Source organism: Sapajus apella, unplaced genomic scaffold (genome assembly GCF_009761245.1).
Source record: "Sapajus apella isolate SASKATOON/1434 unplaced genomic scaffold, GSC_monkey_1.0 scaffold6, whole genome shotgun sequence".
Lineage (NCBI taxonomy): Eukaryota > Metazoa > Chordata > Mammalia > Primates > Cebidae > Sapajus > Sapajus apella.
Genome location: NW_022436946.1, coordinates 1,293,412 through 1,311,857, shown reverse-complemented (window position 1 = coordinate 1,311,857; position 18,446 = coordinate 1,293,412). Strand labels below are relative to the sequence as shown.

At 42.6% G+C, this 18,446-nt stretch overlaps 1 protein-coding gene and 1 long non-coding RNA gene across 3 annotated transcripts in view; both read left to right on the top strand.

Annotated features, from left to right (window-relative positions):
- UST (uronyl 2-sulfotransferase) overlaps nt 1-18,446 on the top strand; it is a 321,292-nt gene that overhangs the window by 206,613 nt on the left and 96,233 nt on the right. The window lies entirely within an intron of this gene.
- Nucleotides 1,012-7,165, top strand: LOC116549156. The gene is made up of 2 exons (XR_004267721.1): nt 1,012-2,024; nt 2,691-7,165. It is a non-coding gene; the product is annotated as an uncharacterized LOC116549156 (long non-coding RNA).

Sequence of the window (18,446 nt, the reverse complement as noted above, 5' to 3'; positions counted from 1 at the left end):
TTGGCCAGGAGATCATTCTGGCCAACATGGTGAAATCCCATCTCTATTAAAAATACAAAAATTAGCCAAGCATGGTGGCACACATCTGTGATCCCAGCTACTTGGGAAGCTGAGGCAGGAGAATCTCTTGAACCCAGGAGGTAGAGGTTGCAGTGAGCTGAGATCACTCCACTTCACTCCAGCGTAGGCACCAGAGTGAGACTCCATCTCAAAAAAACAATTTTTAGTTAAAAATAAATAAAATAAAAATTTAAAAATAAACTATAGGTTATAAATATGACCATATTTTTTTTATTCAGTGAGATGTGTAATTGTAGTATAGAACCACTTACTGGAACAATAATGTCATCTCTATCTTCATTATTTGTTTTGGATCTTGATTAATATAGCTATATGTTCTTTTAAAAACAGCATACATTCCATTTAATCCAGATAATTCTTTCATAGTTCTGATTCAATCCTCATGCTGAGAAAGTTAGGACCAAAGGATAGCAGAAAACGCTGAACAATCAATGATATTATGAACCCTGCTCTTCGAATATTAATGTAAGAGTTGAGAGAAATGCTCTAGCTTTTTTTGCTCTGTCAAGCTTTTGTTGCCATCCTATAAATCATTTCATATAACGTAGTCTTCACACACTCACACAAATAATAAGCTGCAATCATTAGAGAGAAAGGTGGCAAATGTAAGGGAAAAAAATGTGGTTTGGAGTTTCTATTTGTTTGTTTTTGTTTTTCTTTTTGTTTTGAGACAGTCTCACTCTGTCTCAGTCTTGTTCTGTCTCTCTGAGTCTGCCCAGGCTGGAGTGCAGTGGCGACGTCTCTGCTCACTGCAGCCTCCACCTCCAGGGTTCAATCCATTCTCCTGCTTCATTCTCCCGAGTAGCTGGAACTACAGGCACCTCCCACCACACCCAGCTAATTTTTGTATTTTTAGTAGAGGTAGAGTTTCACCATGTTGGCCAGGCTGGTCTCAAACTCCTGACCTAAAATGATTCACCCACCTCGGCCTCACAAAGTGTTGGGATTACAGATGTGAGCCACCGCACCTGGCTTGGTTTGGAGTTTTTTTTAAAAGGTCATAAAATGTTGAAAGTTAGTAGTTGGGGTAAGTGTTATATTTTTGAAGAGCTGGTAACTGCCTTTATTATGTGACTTGAGAGATTGTAGGGAGATTTCCCTGCTTGGAATTCTGCCCTTAGAGATTTGTAGGGGACCCTTTTCAAATGTAAGCACTGTGTTCAGGAAGGGTCTATGTCAGATGAGGTCATGAGATCGATCCTTGGCAAGACCCCAGCAGGAAAGTATGGGGATCCCCAAAACAGCACAGCAGAAACCCAGGGGTCTCAAGAGAGAAGAGCTGGTGAGCTGGTGGGGGGAGTGTGTCCCCTTCATGATCTAGTTCCACCCTGACCTGGTTAGAAGGCTGCCTTCTTGTTCAAAGGATAGTTTGTTTATTTGGAAGAAGATGGTTTATTGCCTTTTTTTAATAGCTGAAACTTTTAATTCCATCTCCTTGGTCCCATTAGACCCTTGAAATAAAATTGCGCCCTTTCAGAAGGGTCTGTCCTCATTTTGGCAAAGCCTGGGTGGTCAGTTGTTTGACTCAAAAGAGGGTGTTGTTTGTGTCTCAGCGGGATACAGGCAGCTGTGAGGAGCCCACTGTCCCCTCCTCACAGGCCACCCCTCCCATCGGAGACCTCTCCCTACACACCGCAGGCACAGGGTCTTGGGTGCTGGCCTGAAATGGGTCTGCTGATTTACCACATCGTTCCAGATCTCAGTGCTCCAAAGCCCCTTGCTTTATCCAGTTGCCAAAAATCGGACAGTTCTGCTCCTGGCCCTGAGCCTTACAGAGCTGCTTAGCATACAGCTGGGAGCAGCCAGTGCCTGCCTCTGCGCCTGCTCTGGGGGTGAAATAATACCATCTTGTGAGGCAGGGTGGTTTGGAAGAAAATGGAAAGAGTAAAGGAATCCTGGGATTTGCAGGAACCCCAAGGAGGATGAGGACACTCATTTTACAGGTGTGGAAATAGGCCTGGGATTCGGGGTGGGGTAAAGCCCCTGCCAGGAGGAGAAGCCAGACCTCCTGACTCCACCTTGGTGCTGTTTGCCCACTCAGACCTTACGTTTTTACCTCCTGAAGGGTAAAGGGAGAAGAGGACTGGGCCGAGTCCCATGCTTTTGAAGCAGAATCATCTTATGGAACATTGTCCATCTGTACAAAGACGTCGCTGTTACAGCAATTTGTTTTCAAATATGCAGGCATCTTATAGCTACTCCTTATGTTGTGGGAACAACTAGGTTTTCTCAAACTTTCTATTTCTTTTCAAACTCTTCTTTCTTTGCATTTGCTGAAAAATCATTTTTTAAATAAATTAGTGCTCGCATAGATGCAAGTTCAGCTTCTAGCAGCCATACTGTAAAAAGGCAGTTGTCTTAGGTTCATTTCTTTTTGACCATAGCTGGAAACTCCCCAGTGCTGAGGTGGCTGCCTCCTTTTCGGGGGTGAGGGTCCTCTGAACCCAGGCACACTTGAACACATCCCAGGACCTGAGACTCTTCTCCAGCTCATATCCAGCCTCCTTTATTTCCAGGGTAGTGAAATACCTGGCACACAGACCATATTTAATGGCAGAATGAATGATGGAAAGCTTTTTCTAATGAAGAGCAACTGTTGTCAATTCCAGATGAGGGAGGGCATCTTATTCCTGCTGAAGCCTCTTCCTTTTCTAATCTCAGAGCTTCCATGAAAGTGGATTTCTTGTGCTGTCATTTTCACCCGGCTGGTAACACACGTCAAGTTCTCAAAAATGTCAAATTGGGCTCCTGCCCTAACCATTATTGCCACTTCACTAGGCCATTCTCCATTTGAAGAATAGGAAGAGAAGGGAGAAAATTTTCCCAGAGGAAACACTGCCTCTGTGATACTATTTATTCGGCTTGGCTGTAAAGTGTGGAAAGTAATGCATGTTTAAAAGAAAAGATGCGTAATTTACAGCTTCTTAATTCATAAAGAATTTGGTGAATCATGTTGGCCCTGTTGGATTCTGGAGAAGTCTGAAAATTGGCCAGAGTCAGCAAAGGTTTTTAGAAAGCTATGCATTTTAATCTACTTGAAAGTTTTGGACTCAGAGCGTCCTTTAACTTTGAAAGTATACATATGAAACACTGGTGTATGGAAATTTCCACTCTGTCTCGACCAGCTGAGACTGTCCTGTGAATGAAAGAAACCTCAGGCATTGCCTCTATTCCTAAAGCATCATTTTTCGTAAATAAATAAAATGAAGAAGGGCTTTGGATTATCTGCTTTTTAAGTGTTTCAGTAAATATCTATGTTTTCCAAATCTGGGAAGGTAAGAAAGTTAGTCTCTTGGCTTTCAACTAGTTCAGATTTAGCTTCCAATTGCAGGCTGAGCTAGGGCCTCATGATAAGATGTATTTATATTCCCTTCTCAGGGAATATAAGAGAAGCCTTAGCTGGGTGACTTGGCCTGGGAGTTAGCCTCTCAAACCTTGCTTGTCCCTTCTGTACAATGGGACCATATCACCTAGTTTGCCTGCTTTACAGGGTTGTTGGAGAGTCAATTGAGCGTTCCACACAGAAGTGCTTTGGAAGCTAAAACTCTCCAGAACACATTTCAGTATTGATACTCCTACCCCCTTGGCTCTGTTACTGGCTCCACATGACCTAAAGGAGCCATTTTTTCCTACAGACCTGGAGCTCCTCTGCTCAGGGAGTCCACAGGAGCTGCTGCTGTCCTGGGGCTCAGGACATACTGGGTCCTGAATCCTCAGGTCTACTTCTGCTGTGGTCTCAAATTGCCTCACTAGACTCCTTCCCCTGGGAACTCGTTTCTAAGGAAACTGCTTCTCTTTGTGTTCCCAACAGCTGGAGATGTGTTTTGATCCCAGCCCACTGGCATACATTTGTCCTGTGTTTATTTACTTGGAAACCTAAGCTCCTGTAGGCCCTGGGTTGGAAAGTCGTATACACGCACACTCTCCCCCTCCAAGGGGTAACGAGAAAGGCACGCCAGAGCCGAATGCTCTGCCAGGCTGATGCAAGCCATCCAGGAGCATGGAGGACCAGGAAGCCCCTGCTTCAGAGATATGCTGTGAAATACATTTGTCCTGGGGAAATGTGAACTCCTGTGTCCTCCTAAAGAAGGAGTCACAGGAGTTTTTAGGACCAAAGGCCACTTCTGGGGGTGAGCAAGACCCGAGAGTATCCCTGGGGATTCAGGCAAACAGAAAACAAGATGCGTGAAGTAGGGGGCAAGGGAGGAGAGGAGGAACCAACAAAGGGATTTTGGAGCTAGAATAGAATGCAACCCTCTGCTACCTGTGCTACCACCAAACAGCAGCAGCCATGTGTGTGGCATGTAGCAGGTTAGCATGCTTTGCCTCATGGTGAGGCATCCGCCCTCACAGCCTCCCCTGGTGTAGCTATGAGCACTCCACAGTCCCCTCTTATGGACCAGGATGGCGATCCCAGAGAGGTTGAGGGGTGGTTAAGATCAAATCAGCAACAAGGGGGAGTTGCATGAGGCTACCTTAGTTACAAGGGGCTTACGATTCACTCAGCTCACCTCTGGTAACAAGAGCCAGCGGGCAGGAGAACTGTGGGAGTGAAGACAAAAGGATGGCAGGCCAGTGAAGACCAGGAAACGCCAGGAAAAGCCAGGCCCCATGGGAAGCGTGTAACCCACAGCACAGCCAAGTCACATGGAAACTAGAAGTTGTTGAGACTTAGAGCCACATCCAGCACCCAAGTATCAGTGGCCAGGCTGCACCAGTGTTCTCAGTTCTCTTCAGCCATCTTCAGAGACACCAACCTTGGATTGAGCCCTTCTCATGCTTCACTCCTCTCCTTCTTCCATCTCATTTCTCTAGCCTAGCTGGAAAGGGCTCCACTTTTAAGGACTTATGTCATTAGATTGAGCTCACCCACCCAGATAATCCTCCATAGTCTCCCCTCTCAAGGTCTGTAACCTTACTCACATTCACAAAGTTCCTTTTGCCATACGACGTAACATAGTCACAGGTCCCAGGGATTAAGAAATGGACAACTTTGGGGTCCGTCATTTTTGCCTACTACAATGTAACCAAGGACGACTTACTCAGCATGGGGCAGAGAGGACTATGGAGAGGATGTGGGTGTGACAGGCATTCTGACACTTGGCTATTCCACTTACAGGTGCTTGCCACTGTGCATTCTACTGTGCAGTGGCACCAAAACATGGCTGTCCTGTCCCTGATCTGCAAAACCAAGTGGCCAGTCAAACATTTTGTTCTTCTTCTTCTGCTAGTGACTCATCCATCCATCATTCATTCATTCACTCAATAAACATTGACTTAGTACTTTCGGTATAGTAGGAACTAGAAATCAAATGCTGAGCTAAAATAGACACCATCAGTCCTCACAGAGCTCACAGACTGCAAGGGAGACAGGCGTTCATCCTAAAACCACACAAATGTGTGTGAAGTCACAGCTGCATCACATCCTACAATGGGCGGGTGGGGACATGGCGCTGTCCAGGCATTGAATGGGGTAGTTGGCAAGTCTGGAAGTCAGAGAAGTGTTGATTGCACCAGATCTAAAGGGAAAGAGGAGAAGGAAGAACACTCAGGCATAGAGAACAGGACATACAAAGCCCTGCAGCAGGAGGGAGCACAGCGAGCAGGAAGGAGAACCAGGGAAGCTGAAGCAGGGTGGGCTGAGGGAGGAAGGAAAGAGCTGAATCCAGTGATGTGGGGAGGCAGGGAGTGGGCCCTGGGGAGCCTCCCAGACCCTGTTAAAGATCCCTGGGAGGCACTAAAGGACTTAAAGCAAAAGAGGCATGTTTACAGGGCATCCTGGACCTGGACATTTTGCAGTGGAGGAATCACTTTGGCAACAACATAGAGAGTGGAGAAGGTCTTCAACTAGATGTGGATAGACCAGCTAATCAGAGGCTACTGCACTGATCCAAGTGCAAGATAAACCAAGGAGCAAGTATTTATGGGACATCAACCATGTGCAAGGAGCAGTTACAGTTGGGGTCAGGGGCAGCGATGAGGGAGCAATTACAAAGACGTGGAAGACTCATTGCTGTGCTTTCAATTGCTTGCTGCCTGGTTAGCAACAGAAGACTCAAACTTGAAAGGCTTAACACCAACAAGGAGAGAGATACTAATAGCTCAGTGCAGCCATACAGGACTTGTCATTGGCTGGGATGTGTTAAATTAGCAATCTGAAAAATGTGGGGAGGAACGAAACCAGCAAGAGTGGGGTTGGGAGCAGCTTCCCAGAAGAGCAGAGGAGGGGAGAGGAGAGGTGGGTGCTGTCTTTTGGGGTAGAAGCAGATGTGGCAGAAGTCAGGCTCTGGGGACAGCAGGAGGAGACAGTTACAAGTGAGGTGACACGTTAGAAAGTGTGTAAAAGCCTGAGAGCAAGAGGCTCACTCTATGGTGAACCACCTATTTGGCAGGAGCAGAGGGCTTAGGGAGGCGAGGAGCTTGGGGACGGCAAAGTGTTTCTCCAGATGTCCCCGTTGTGGGGAAAGCAAAGCTTCTCTGATGGCTGCCAAGGCAGGTTTGCCCGACCTGCTGTCTCCATGCAAGGTCCCATCAGGCGCACCCAATGCAAGAGCACAGCCAGGTGCATCCGCCGGCCACCTGTCAGCTGAGCTCATCTGCTGTGAGCCCCGCCCTCACTGTGAGTCAGAGGAGCTGCTGCAGCTGTGTCCCACAGCTGGTGCCCAGCACTGCGCCCCTGCTGGGGGTGGCTAACGTTTACTAAGGCGGTGGTTCTCAGCCTCGGCCACTCGTGGAGTCACCTAAGGGCTTTAAAAGTTACTAACGCCTGGGTCCCACACCAGAAAATTCTGGTTTAATTGATCTAGGGTGCAGCCTGGGCTTTGGGTTTAAAAAAAAAAAAAAGCTTCGGGAATGATGCCAACGTGTAGCTGAGGTTCAGAACTATTGAGGAATTAACAACACATCCGTTCCTGACTGCCTTAGCAGGAGCTGTTTACATTGCGAGAAGCACCCCCGAATGCCTTATGGAAGCTTACCTTCTTATCCTCTGCCCATTTGGAAAAACCTGTATCTGCCCTCCCTTTAGGCATTTTTATTTGTTAGGCTTTTAATTGGCATATGCAAATAAATGTCATTAAAAAGGTTTGATGGTATAGTGCAATATTATTTGTTGTATTTATGAATATTCTATATATGCCTTAAGTCAGACTTTATTCTAAAATTGAAGTAGATAGTATTTATTATCCACAAACCAAGGAGTGCATTATACTGTACATTTCGGATCTCACATTAGGAAGCCACACTTTAGACAATAAAACTGAATGAGCACTTTGATGAATAAAAGGTTTTAGCATATGGACATCTTTTTATTTAGGTTGACAAGCCACTTGGAGTCCATTGCCACGTCTTCAAAGAGACATATGACATTATTTAAATGCAGGCCAATTCATACAAAGACATGTAAATGCAAAATTAAAAGATGTGGGTGAGTAGAACTACATTTTAAAGGCAGTCAGGAAATGTTCTGTGAATGCAGTCGGGGGCTTGCTATCGAAAAGCTGTGGGATGAGGTTTTATATAAAGTGAAAAACTAATGGCTCCATTTAACTTTGTTAAAATTTTGAATTTTCTACCCTACACTTATTTTTGCAGAAGTTGGCATGCCTCTGTAGTTGTCCTCAATTGCTTTGCCATTTGTAATATTTTTTTCTCAGCCCAAACTGTTTTACATACACAGTATAAATTCCCCAAAGGCTAAATGACCTCCAAACGTGTTCTTAAAAATATTTTGCAAAGTCTGAAGACAGGAAAAGTAAGTGTAAAACATCTAAGAGATTTATTGGAATCTCAGCTTGAATTCTAATTGCGAGTACTTATGAAAATGTCAATATTAACATGAAATAGCTGGCAGTTTTTCTAATAAATGTAAATTGAATTAGATAGTGTGTAATTGGAAAAATACTTGCTTCACTCAGGTTTCTCAAAACAAGACTCAGAATTTGTTAGCTGCGGCACCCTTGCCCTCTAATGGCTGGAAGTTGAAGGACAAGGCTAAAATACTTTTGACTACAAGGAGGATAGAAACTAAGAGGAGGGAATGTCTGACTATTTGTCACCATATTGAGGACAAAGCGTGCTTCTTCCCAAAGCATGGAGCATAATGTCGATGTTAGCATGAGCTTATTATTAAAAGGAGGTGGGTGGGTGGGGAGCCGAGGCCATGCCAAGTATCTTGGAGCTTCAGAATAATCTTGGTTAGAAACAGGTATTATAGATGCCTAATCTCCTGAAATGCAGTTGAAAGTTCAAACTTGCCTTATAATATTACAAGAATTAAATACCTGAACAAGTTATACAGTAAAGAATCTAGCCTGGACATTGTGATGGTCCTAGTTTATAGTCATTGAGATTTCCTAAGCACTTGTAACAAACAACTTTTGTTCCCTTTTCTGACTGACCAATGAGTATCTCCGACAGAGTAGAAATGATACTAGTAAAAGCCTTTTGGCAGGAATCTCCTAAGAACTTTGATTTCAGCCCATGTGCTTTCTGGGAAAGCAGCCAGGAATGAATGGAACAGGTGGGGGCTTAACTGGCTACAAAATCACACAGCCTCTAGAACAAAGCACTTTTTCTCTGACCCTAAACCCATGCAGATATTCACAGTTGAATGAAAGAATTTTAACCAAAGCTTACTCAATTTCCTGACAAGCAAAGCTTTTAAAACACCTATCTGCAAGAAGCCCCAGTCAGCAAATGAGTAAGGCACTGACTCCTAAACTATGGCTCTGCATTTTATGTTACAAAGTAAAAACACAATGGAATTGTCCCAACATTCAGCTAAAAGTTTGCATAGGCATCTCTCTTTGCATTGAAGATGAAATAACACTGATGTGATTTTTATAGTAAGATGGCTGTCTCTTTGCCACCTTGCAGATTAATCCTTCATCCCAGGTTTTGTAATTAACCACTTGGATAAGACTTGTAGAAAGAGTCAGCAGATGTGTAAGATAAAGTTATCAAGTTCAATAATTAATGAAGAATCACGCTTGTAAACCCAGCACTTTGGGAGGCTGCGGCGGGAGGATCACGAGGTCGGGAGACCTAGACCATCCTGGCTAACACAGTGAAACCCCATCTTTACTAAAAATACAAAAAATTAGCTGGGTGTGGTGGCACACACGCCTGTAGTCCCAGTTACTGAGGAGGCTGAGACAGGAGAATCGTTTGAACCCGGGAGGCAGAGGTTACAGTGAGCCGAGATTGTGCCACTACACCCCAGCCTGGGCGACAGAGCAAGATTCCGTCTCAAATAAATAAATAAATAAAAGAAACTTTGATGACAAATGTCAGGTATAATCAATGGCATTCTGTGCCTCACCACTATTAATAAAAACCCTGAGAGATTGAGAAAAGGGTCCTGAACCAAGGTGATAAGATTAGCCAAAACCGGTTTTGCTCAGTGCAGGTATTTCTTTTTGACATTCTCTTACATCGCTTCTTAAACTCTTCAATTATTTCATTACTCTAAGTCTTATGTTTTGAACTAAAATGTAACTTGATAATAGAATGTCATCTTTTTTAGTCTCAGTACCCATCACAGCTCCCTGTTAAACTCCCAACAACAGATGCTTATTATTAAAAGGAGGCGAGGATGTGTGCAGCTCCAACGACGTCCACCTCTTTTCCCCATTTACATGTGCAATTTCAACATATTTTGAACACCTGTAATATGCCAGACACTGTCAACCTGTCTCCAGTTCATCTTCTTCCAAGCCATGGTCAAAGAGTTCAGGGCGTACATCTGACTTCATCATTGCCTTGCTTAAAACACTCCTATGTCTTTCTGATCTTTAAATATAATATTAGCTATCATCATTATTATATTATCATTTTATCAAAAAGCATCACAACTGCACATGAATCTATAGTCATCTCAATAAAATTTCAGTTAGAAAAAAAGCATCATGCACCAATAGAGAAAGGAGAGGTTTATCAATAAATAGTGCAGGAAAAATTGGATGTTAAGGAACCCGGCATACATCAAATAAATTCACATGCATTAAAAAGGTAAAATATGAGAAATCAGAAGGATGTGTGTCAGCCGTGGGGGCTGTGAGTTGTCTATGCTGTGGAAGAAGATGTAACTGAGCTAGAGGATGGCAAAACACACAGGCAATGGGAGAAATCACAAAAGAAATGAATTTTAGATTTGTCTTTAGATAAATTAAGTTTATTTCACAAAAAGTCATTATAGGCAACGTTAACAGGCAAATCCAATAGAGACAATATTTACAAATATGACGAGAGTTTATTCTTTTCGTGTTTTGTTTTGTTTTGTTTTGTTTTGAGACAGAGTCTTGCACTGTAGCCAGGCGCCAGGCTGGAGTGCAGTGATGCGACCTCGGCTCACTGCACCCTCCGCCTCCCGGGTTCAAGCAATTCTTCTGCCTCAGCCTCCCAAGTAGCTGGGCCTACAGACATGCACCACCACACCCAGCTAATTTTTTTTTGTATTTTTAATAGAGACGGGGTTTCACCATGTTGGCCAGGATGGTCTCCATCTCTTGACCTCGTGATCCGCCCGCCTCGGCCTCCCAAAGTGCTGGGATTACAAGTGTGAGCCACCACGCCTGGCCGACGAGAGTATATTCTTGAAGATATTAATATATAAGAGCTCTTATAAATCAGTAAACACATGACTAATTCCCAATTGAAAAATTACAATTCCAGATAATCTAAAAAATGCTCAGCCTCATCTATAATTTTTAAATTGCAGATTAAAGCAATATATCCCTTTCAATATATTAAACTGGTAGAGACTTCAGAAACTACAAGTAGTGGAGTGCTCATAAATGTTTAACAACCACCTCTGGCGGGGGTGGGAAGTTGTTTTGTAACTTTGCCAATTTCCGTCGTGTAAATACTTCTCACCATGGTGATTTCAAACTACTAACATGACATCGCTGACTACAGCAGAGTTAAGAGATGGGCATTTGCCTCTTATAAGCTGTTACTGTCCGGCTCTAGCACATTTCCATTTCATACTCAGTGCTGTCAATAGTACATCAGAATGGACATGTCCATATATTTCTGGTATCAGGATTCTGGGAATGTGGTCCTTCTTGTGCATCATTCAGTTCCTCAGCCCCTCACCTGCACACCATGTTATCGTATGTCTTTATCTTTGCCAGCCTGAGAGATGAGAAATGATGTGTCAGTGGGGTAAGTTGCGTTTCTCTCTTTATGAGTGAAGTTGAGCATCTTCTCACATGTTTAAGAGGCAATTGTGGGCCGGGTGCGGTGGCTCAGGCCTGTAATCCCAGCACTTTGGGAGGCCGAGGCGGGTGGATCACGAGGTCAAGAGATCAAGACCATCCTGGTCAACATGGTGAAACCCCGTCTCTACTAAAAATACAAAAATTAGCTGGGCATGGTGGTGCGTGCCTGTAATCCCAGCGACTCAGGAGGCTGGGGCAGGAGGATTGCCTGAACCCAGGAGGCGGAGGTTGCGGTGAGCCGAGATCGCACCACTGCACTCCAGCCTGGGTAGCAAGAGTGAAACTCTGTCTCAAAAAAAAAGAAAAAGAGGCAATTGTATTTTCCTTTCTCATCATATCATTGCCCATTTTGCTAACTTCTGATTTCTAGGAGCTTTTCAGAAAATTACACAGATTTGCCCATTACTTATGATATAAATTGCAAGTATTCTTTTACTAGTTAGTAATCTTTTAACTTTCCTTGTTTTTTTCCATGCATAATTTTATTTCTTTGTAGTCAAATTTATCAACCTTTTTCTTTTTATGGCTTCTGAGTTTTGTGTTACACTCAGAAGGATCTTATTAACTCTGAAACTATAAAAAAAATTCTGCAGGATGCCTTCTAGAGTTTTGTTGTTACTCATGTCAAATTAAAACCTTTAATATTTCTGAAATTTATCCTGATGTCAGGTATATCATACCAATGTACAGTAGTTTATTTCGCTTCCAGATGACTAACAAATTATCCCCACATTTATAGAATAATTAATTTTTTCCTCATTAAAGCATCACCTTTCTTATATCACAAACTCGTGGTTTTAGAGGGATCTATTTTATCTTTTGCATTTTATTTTATTCCATTAATGTATATCTTTATGTACAGAACATTATTCTATATATTTGTATTTTATATATAAACACACACTGTTGTAAACTATAATTACATAATAAATATTTTTATTATGTAATATGCAATAATATAGAGAGTATTGTATAATACATTTTATTATCTGGCAGGGTCCGGTCTCTCCTATTTATTCAGCTTTTTCCCCAATTGTCCTAGGTCTTTGTTCATTTTTCCTTAGGAACTTTAAAATGTGATCAAAATGACCCAGCAATCCCATTACTGAGTTTATCCCTAAAGGATTATAAATCATATACATTTTATAGTATATAGTCGTTACATAAGCTATAAAGACATGCATATGTAGGCTTATTGCAGCACTATTTACAATAGCAAAGACTTGTTTAGCTGCCCCCTACCCGCACCCCACATTCATACCCAGAAAATCCTATGTATTAGGTTTACTTTGAGCTTTAGATTAACGTTGGGAGGATTGACATCTTTATGTGGAGTCTTATTACTTGAGAATGTATTTTGCCTTTCCATTTGCTCAGAACTTCTGTTATATCTCTCCAGCGTTTTAAAGTTTTCTTCATTTAGATCTTGCAGAGTTCTTAAGTCAATTTCAAGATATTTATTTGATTTGTTATTGTTGCAACTGTTGCATATTATTACTGTGGCTAATTTCTATATATTATCTTTAACCCAGTCACCTTAGTGAGTGAATTTTCACAGATTCTTTTCAGTTTACTAGATAAAATTATATCCCCAGGTGATAGTTTTATTTTTCTTTTTTCTAGTTTTTATACCTCTTATCGATTTGTTTTTGTTGTATCTCTTGAACAGTGTTGAATATAATTGTGATCAAAATGACCCAGCAATCCCATTACTGAGTTTATACCTAAAGGATTATAAATCATATATATATTTTATAGTATATAGCATTATATATGCTATAAAGACATGCATATGTAGGCTTATTGCAGCACTATTTGCAATAGCAAAGACTTGGAACCAACCCAAATGCCCATCAGTGATAGACTGGATAAAGAAAATGTGGCAGATATACATCATGGAATATATAAAAAAAGAATGAGTTAATGTCCTTTACAAGGACATAGGTGAAGCTGGAAAGCATCATCCTCAGCGAACTAACACAGGAACAGAAAACCAAACACTGCAAGTTCTCACTCATAAGTGGGGGTTGAGCAATGAGGACACATGGACACAGGGAGGGGAACATCATACACCGGGGCCTGTCAGAGGGTGGGGGGAAAGCGGGGGCGGAGCATTAGGAAAAATACCTAATGCATGTGGTGCTTAAAACCTAGATGACAAGTCGATAGGTGCAGCAAACCACCTTGACACATGCATACCTGTGTAACAAACCTGCATGTTCAGCACATGTATCCCAGGACATAAAGTAAAAGTTTAAAAAAAATTGGTTTATCATACAAGTCAGATAGTTGAAGTAAAAGTTGAATTGCTAATTGTCAAATTCATTTTTCCTTCTTTTCTGCTAGAGTATGATGTTTAGGATTCAGATCCTTTGGGATTTCATTTCAGGGAGAATATAAGCAGCATCAGTCTCAACAACTAGTGATAGAAAAACCTAAGGAAAAATACAAAGACTGTCACGTTAACACCCCCGGCCCCGCATCCACCTGTAACCTACGTTTCCTTTTTCATAACCCACCACTTCCAGAGTGGCTTCATTCCCAACTGCCTGTGTCACCAAATTCAAGTGTGCCCTTTCTTGAGGTCTCTGGGCTGGATGTTGTCTTGTGTCTTTTCCCATGGGTGTAGTTTCCCTGGCAGTCAGCTCCTCAGTGACCACATTTAACAAATTGTAATAAATGTAGACTAGAACCGTAATTCTTAGTTTTGTAATACAAAGGAAAGATGCAAAACAACTGGAGGCTGAAAGTCGTGTGAGGTGCCCATCTTACTTTGCTTAAATTATAACAGCAGATGTAAAAATGTATTACTCCAGGCCTAGGTGGTCTTTGGCTAGGGCTGGTTCACTTCTGATGTGGAGACCTCACATCTCCCTGACTTCTGATGAAACCTTCTTTGACTTCCTGGGGGACTGCTACAAAAGGACTGGGAAGGTCTTTGAATTGACCCTGAGCACACTTGACATTGGGAGAAATCTTTGACTAAGACCCTGTACTTTGAGCAATTTTCAGTCCATCCATTCAGCTACAAATATGGACGCAGATAAGCCAAGACCCTTGAGAAGAATATTGATGCTTGGTTGGACGATGTTTCTCTTTAAAGTTTGACCTTGAGAACTTCAAAGTGATGACACTCTACTTCCTGCCATGCCCACTCTTAGCTCTGTGTGGTCAGTAAGCAGCGACTCTTATTTTTCCCTTACTTTTGGAAGCTAAGTTGGAGTGAGGGAATAAACCAACTCACGTGAATTGTTTGGGTTTAAGATGTATCTGAGATTTTTACTTTGTTATTTTCAGCTGCCCCCCTCATTAAATTTAGATTATTAATTTCCTAGATCAGCGTATGCCTTTTACCTTTATGCGCGAACCCCAGGTATTAAAGCTTTAGTAGCTCTTTGTTTGGAACGGTGGGTTTTGTACCTGGCCCATACCAGATGGCCTCATCATGCCTCACAATATTTGTTTCCTTCCCTAAGTCCTTTGGTCCCTCATCTTTATTAGGACTCACAGTCTCTCTTGGGTATCCAATAAGAGTTTATGCGGTCAGTTTCATACATCTTGGCTAATCTATTTTCGTCCAATGTGATTGCTTATTACTTAAAACTTTTGAATAACGCACATATATCACTTATGTACCATGCTTCTGATTTTTTAAAAAGATTTCCTTCATCCAGTCAGTCCAATTGGCAGTGAAATGCTTTTTAGTTTTTCTTTAGAATGTCTCTCAGATGTCCCCATCTTCCTCCACTGCTGCTGCCAACAGTCTAACTTTTTTCAACTCTGCCACGCCTCCTAACTGCTCTCCTCAAATTCCAGACATTCTCTCTCTCTTTCAGCTTGCATAGTGCTGCCAGATTAGCTTCCCAAAGCAGCGCTTCACATCACACCATTTAATTTCTTGCTCAAGAAGTTTGGTGACTCCTGCCCACTGTCTTGAATCCTATAGGCCTTTCTCTGTCTTTCAAGGCTCTTAACAATCTGGTCCTATCCTGCCAGCCCTGACTTACTGCTTTCCCAAATACATGCTAATCCAACCAAGCTGCTGACATCATCTTTCAGAAAAGCTCATCCTCATCTCTATGCTTGTCCTGATGCAGATATCCTAAGTTGAAAGGCCTTGTTTTTTCCTTTTTTCTTCTTTTTTTGAGATAGGATCTCCCTCTCTTGCCTAGGTTGGAGTGCAGTGGTGGGATCTCAGCTCACTGCAGCCTCTACCTACCAGGCTCAAGTGATCCTCCTGCCTCAGCCCCCAAGTAGCTGGGACTACAGGCATGAGCTATCACACCTGACTAATTTTTGTTTTTGTTTATTTGTAGAAATGAGATCTCACTATGTCTCACTATGTTGCCCAGGCTGGTCTCAAACTCCTAAGCTCAAGTGATCCTCCCACCTAGGTCTACCAAAGTGCTGGGATTACAGGCATGAGTCACTGCACCTGGCCTAAAAGGCCTTCTTTGTCTTTCCTCTCTCCACCTCCTATCCATCTTTCAGATTCTCATCTGCAGTCTCTCTCGATCCCAGCCTTTGAGGTGTTTTCCTTTTTTAGAGTCCCGGTTGCCCGTGTGCTTTACCCCATTTCTTTTTCCTGAAGTCACACTGTGTTCCAGGTACTGTTTAGCACTAGAATCCTCAACTTTTTTTTTTTTTTTTTTTTTTTTTGAGACGGAGTTTCGCTCTTGTTACCCAGGCTGGAGTGCAATGGCGCGATCTCAGCTCACCGCAACCTCCGCCTCCTGGGTTCAGGCAATTCTCCTGCTCAGCCTCCTGAATAGCTGGGACTACAGGCACGCACCACCATGCCCAGCTAATTTTTTGTAGTTTTAGTAGAGACGGGGTTTCACCGTGTTGACCAGGATGGTCTTGATCTCTTGACCTCGTGATCCACCCGCCTCAGCCTCCCAAAGTGCTGGGATTACAGGCTTGAGCCACCGCGCCTGGTAGAATCCTCAACTTAATCCTCATAATGATCTTATAAACGGTGTGACTATGATCTTATTTTAGAGTTGAGAATCCTGATGCTCAGAGAGGTTAAGTAACTTGCTTAGAGTGAAGCTGCCTCCATTAAGTAGTAGAACCAGGATTCCCACCCAGGTAAATAGGCTTCAGAAGCCATGTTCTTAACCACTATGCTGAACTGGTCCTTTTTGTCCTGTGTGACACTCTCATTGATTCCTTAGTCCTTCCCAGCCTGACAGTCAGCTCCCAAAGGGCAGGGGCTATCTTCACTGCTTTATTTACACCCCGTTGCCTCCATGGAGCTTATCGAATAGGAAGGTCTTAGAACTTGCCGCATGTGGGCAGGGAATTTTCCTGTCTTTTTTATCTGTACTTCTTTAGTACTAGACACGCACCCAGGGTCTGACACATAATAAGTGCTCAAAGATTAGTATCTCAGTAAATGAATAAATGCATACATATTTGGTTCACAGTTTGAAATATATATGATCACATCAGTGCATCCTTTGCATATTTTTCATTCATATAAATTTGCATATCTGTATTTTCCGTGCAAGCATCTCTGTTGCCTCTGGGTCACTGCTGCTAATTAAGCTGGACACTTCTTTCTAGACTATAAAATGGATATGTCTTCTTCTGTTTGTGCTACTGTAACAAAATACCTGACACTGGGTAATTTATAAAGAAAAGAAAATTCTTTCTCACGGTTCTGGAGACTGTGAAGTCCAAGATCAAAGTGCCAGCAGGTTCAGTTGTCTGGTGAGGACTTCTGTCCGCTTCTGAGATGATTCTTCTGGAGGAGAAAAATGCTGTGTCTTCACACTGAAGAAGGCCCGAGGACAAGTGAGTGAACTCCTTCCATCAAGCTCTGTTTGTTTGTTTGACACAGAGCGTCACACTGTCACCCAGGCTGGAGCGCCAGTGGTGCAATTTTGGCTCCCTGCAGCCTCTGCCTCCGGGTTCAAGTGATTCTCCTGCCTCAGCCCCCAAGTAGCTAGGACTACAGGCGTGCACCACCACACCTGGCTAATTTTTGTATTTTTAGTAGAGTCAGGGGTTCTCCATGTTGGCAAGGCTGGTCTCAAACTCCTGACCTCAAATGATCCACCCAACTCAGCCTCCCAAAGGGCTGGGATTACAGGCATGAGCCACCACACCCACCATGTCAAGCCCTTTTATAAGGCCACCTAGTCCCATTCACAAGAGAAGAGCCCTCGTGGCCCAGTCACCTCTTAAAGGCCCACCTCCTAATACAATCACATTGGCCACACCTTAGTTCTGGAGAGACCACATTCAAACCATAGTAGGATGCTTCCTTGTCCTCAGCAAAGTTAATTGTTGCTTGTTCAGATCTTACAACTGTTCCCAGGGCCCAGTGGATCTCAGAGTATATTATTCCATTACAGCTGATGAAATTAAGCTACACCAGTTTACCCAAACTAATACATTATTATCAAAAAGAAACACTTCTGTTATGCCTAGCAGCCTTAACAGTGCCTTTAAACTTGAGGTCTATGAGCACTTGCTTTTAAATACGAATCATTACAGATAAATAAAATGTTGTCATTAGTCCAACAAACCTTCAGAGTGCAATTTTCAGAAAGGTTTCCTTTTCCTGGGAAAGTTCTTCTCAACTGGGGCAAGGTATTATTTGTTGCATTCCCTGTACCTAAAACTACTTGGGCCACCCTTTTTAATACAGCCTTGATTTAAATGTTTTTGATAAAAGACACCTCATCTAATTCTCTCTAAATGTTATTAGTGAAAATCAGAGCACAGTCTATATTTAATTTATCTGCAAAGCCATATTGAGCACTGAGAATTTTAAGATTCAGTCAAAATAAATAATTTTACATTACGGCATCAGTTAACACCAAGTTTTCAAAGGACTTTTCGCTTTAAAAAACTCAAAACACGTCAAGTCTACCATCTTCCAAGAATGTGCTATTCGCCAAGGTAGCCTTATTAATCCCTTTTTGCAAATGACAAAGCTGTGGCAAGAAGCAATTAAACATCTTTACCAGGGGCTCTTGGAATGGGGTCATACTGGGTAGGCCCTTGACCTGTGAGCCGACCATCACTGGCACAGTAGAAGCGGAGGCCACTAACAAGGCAGGAATGAAAACAATCAGAAGCAAAAAGCCAAAAGGAAGAACAGGATTTGTCATCAAGGTCTTTTAACATGGG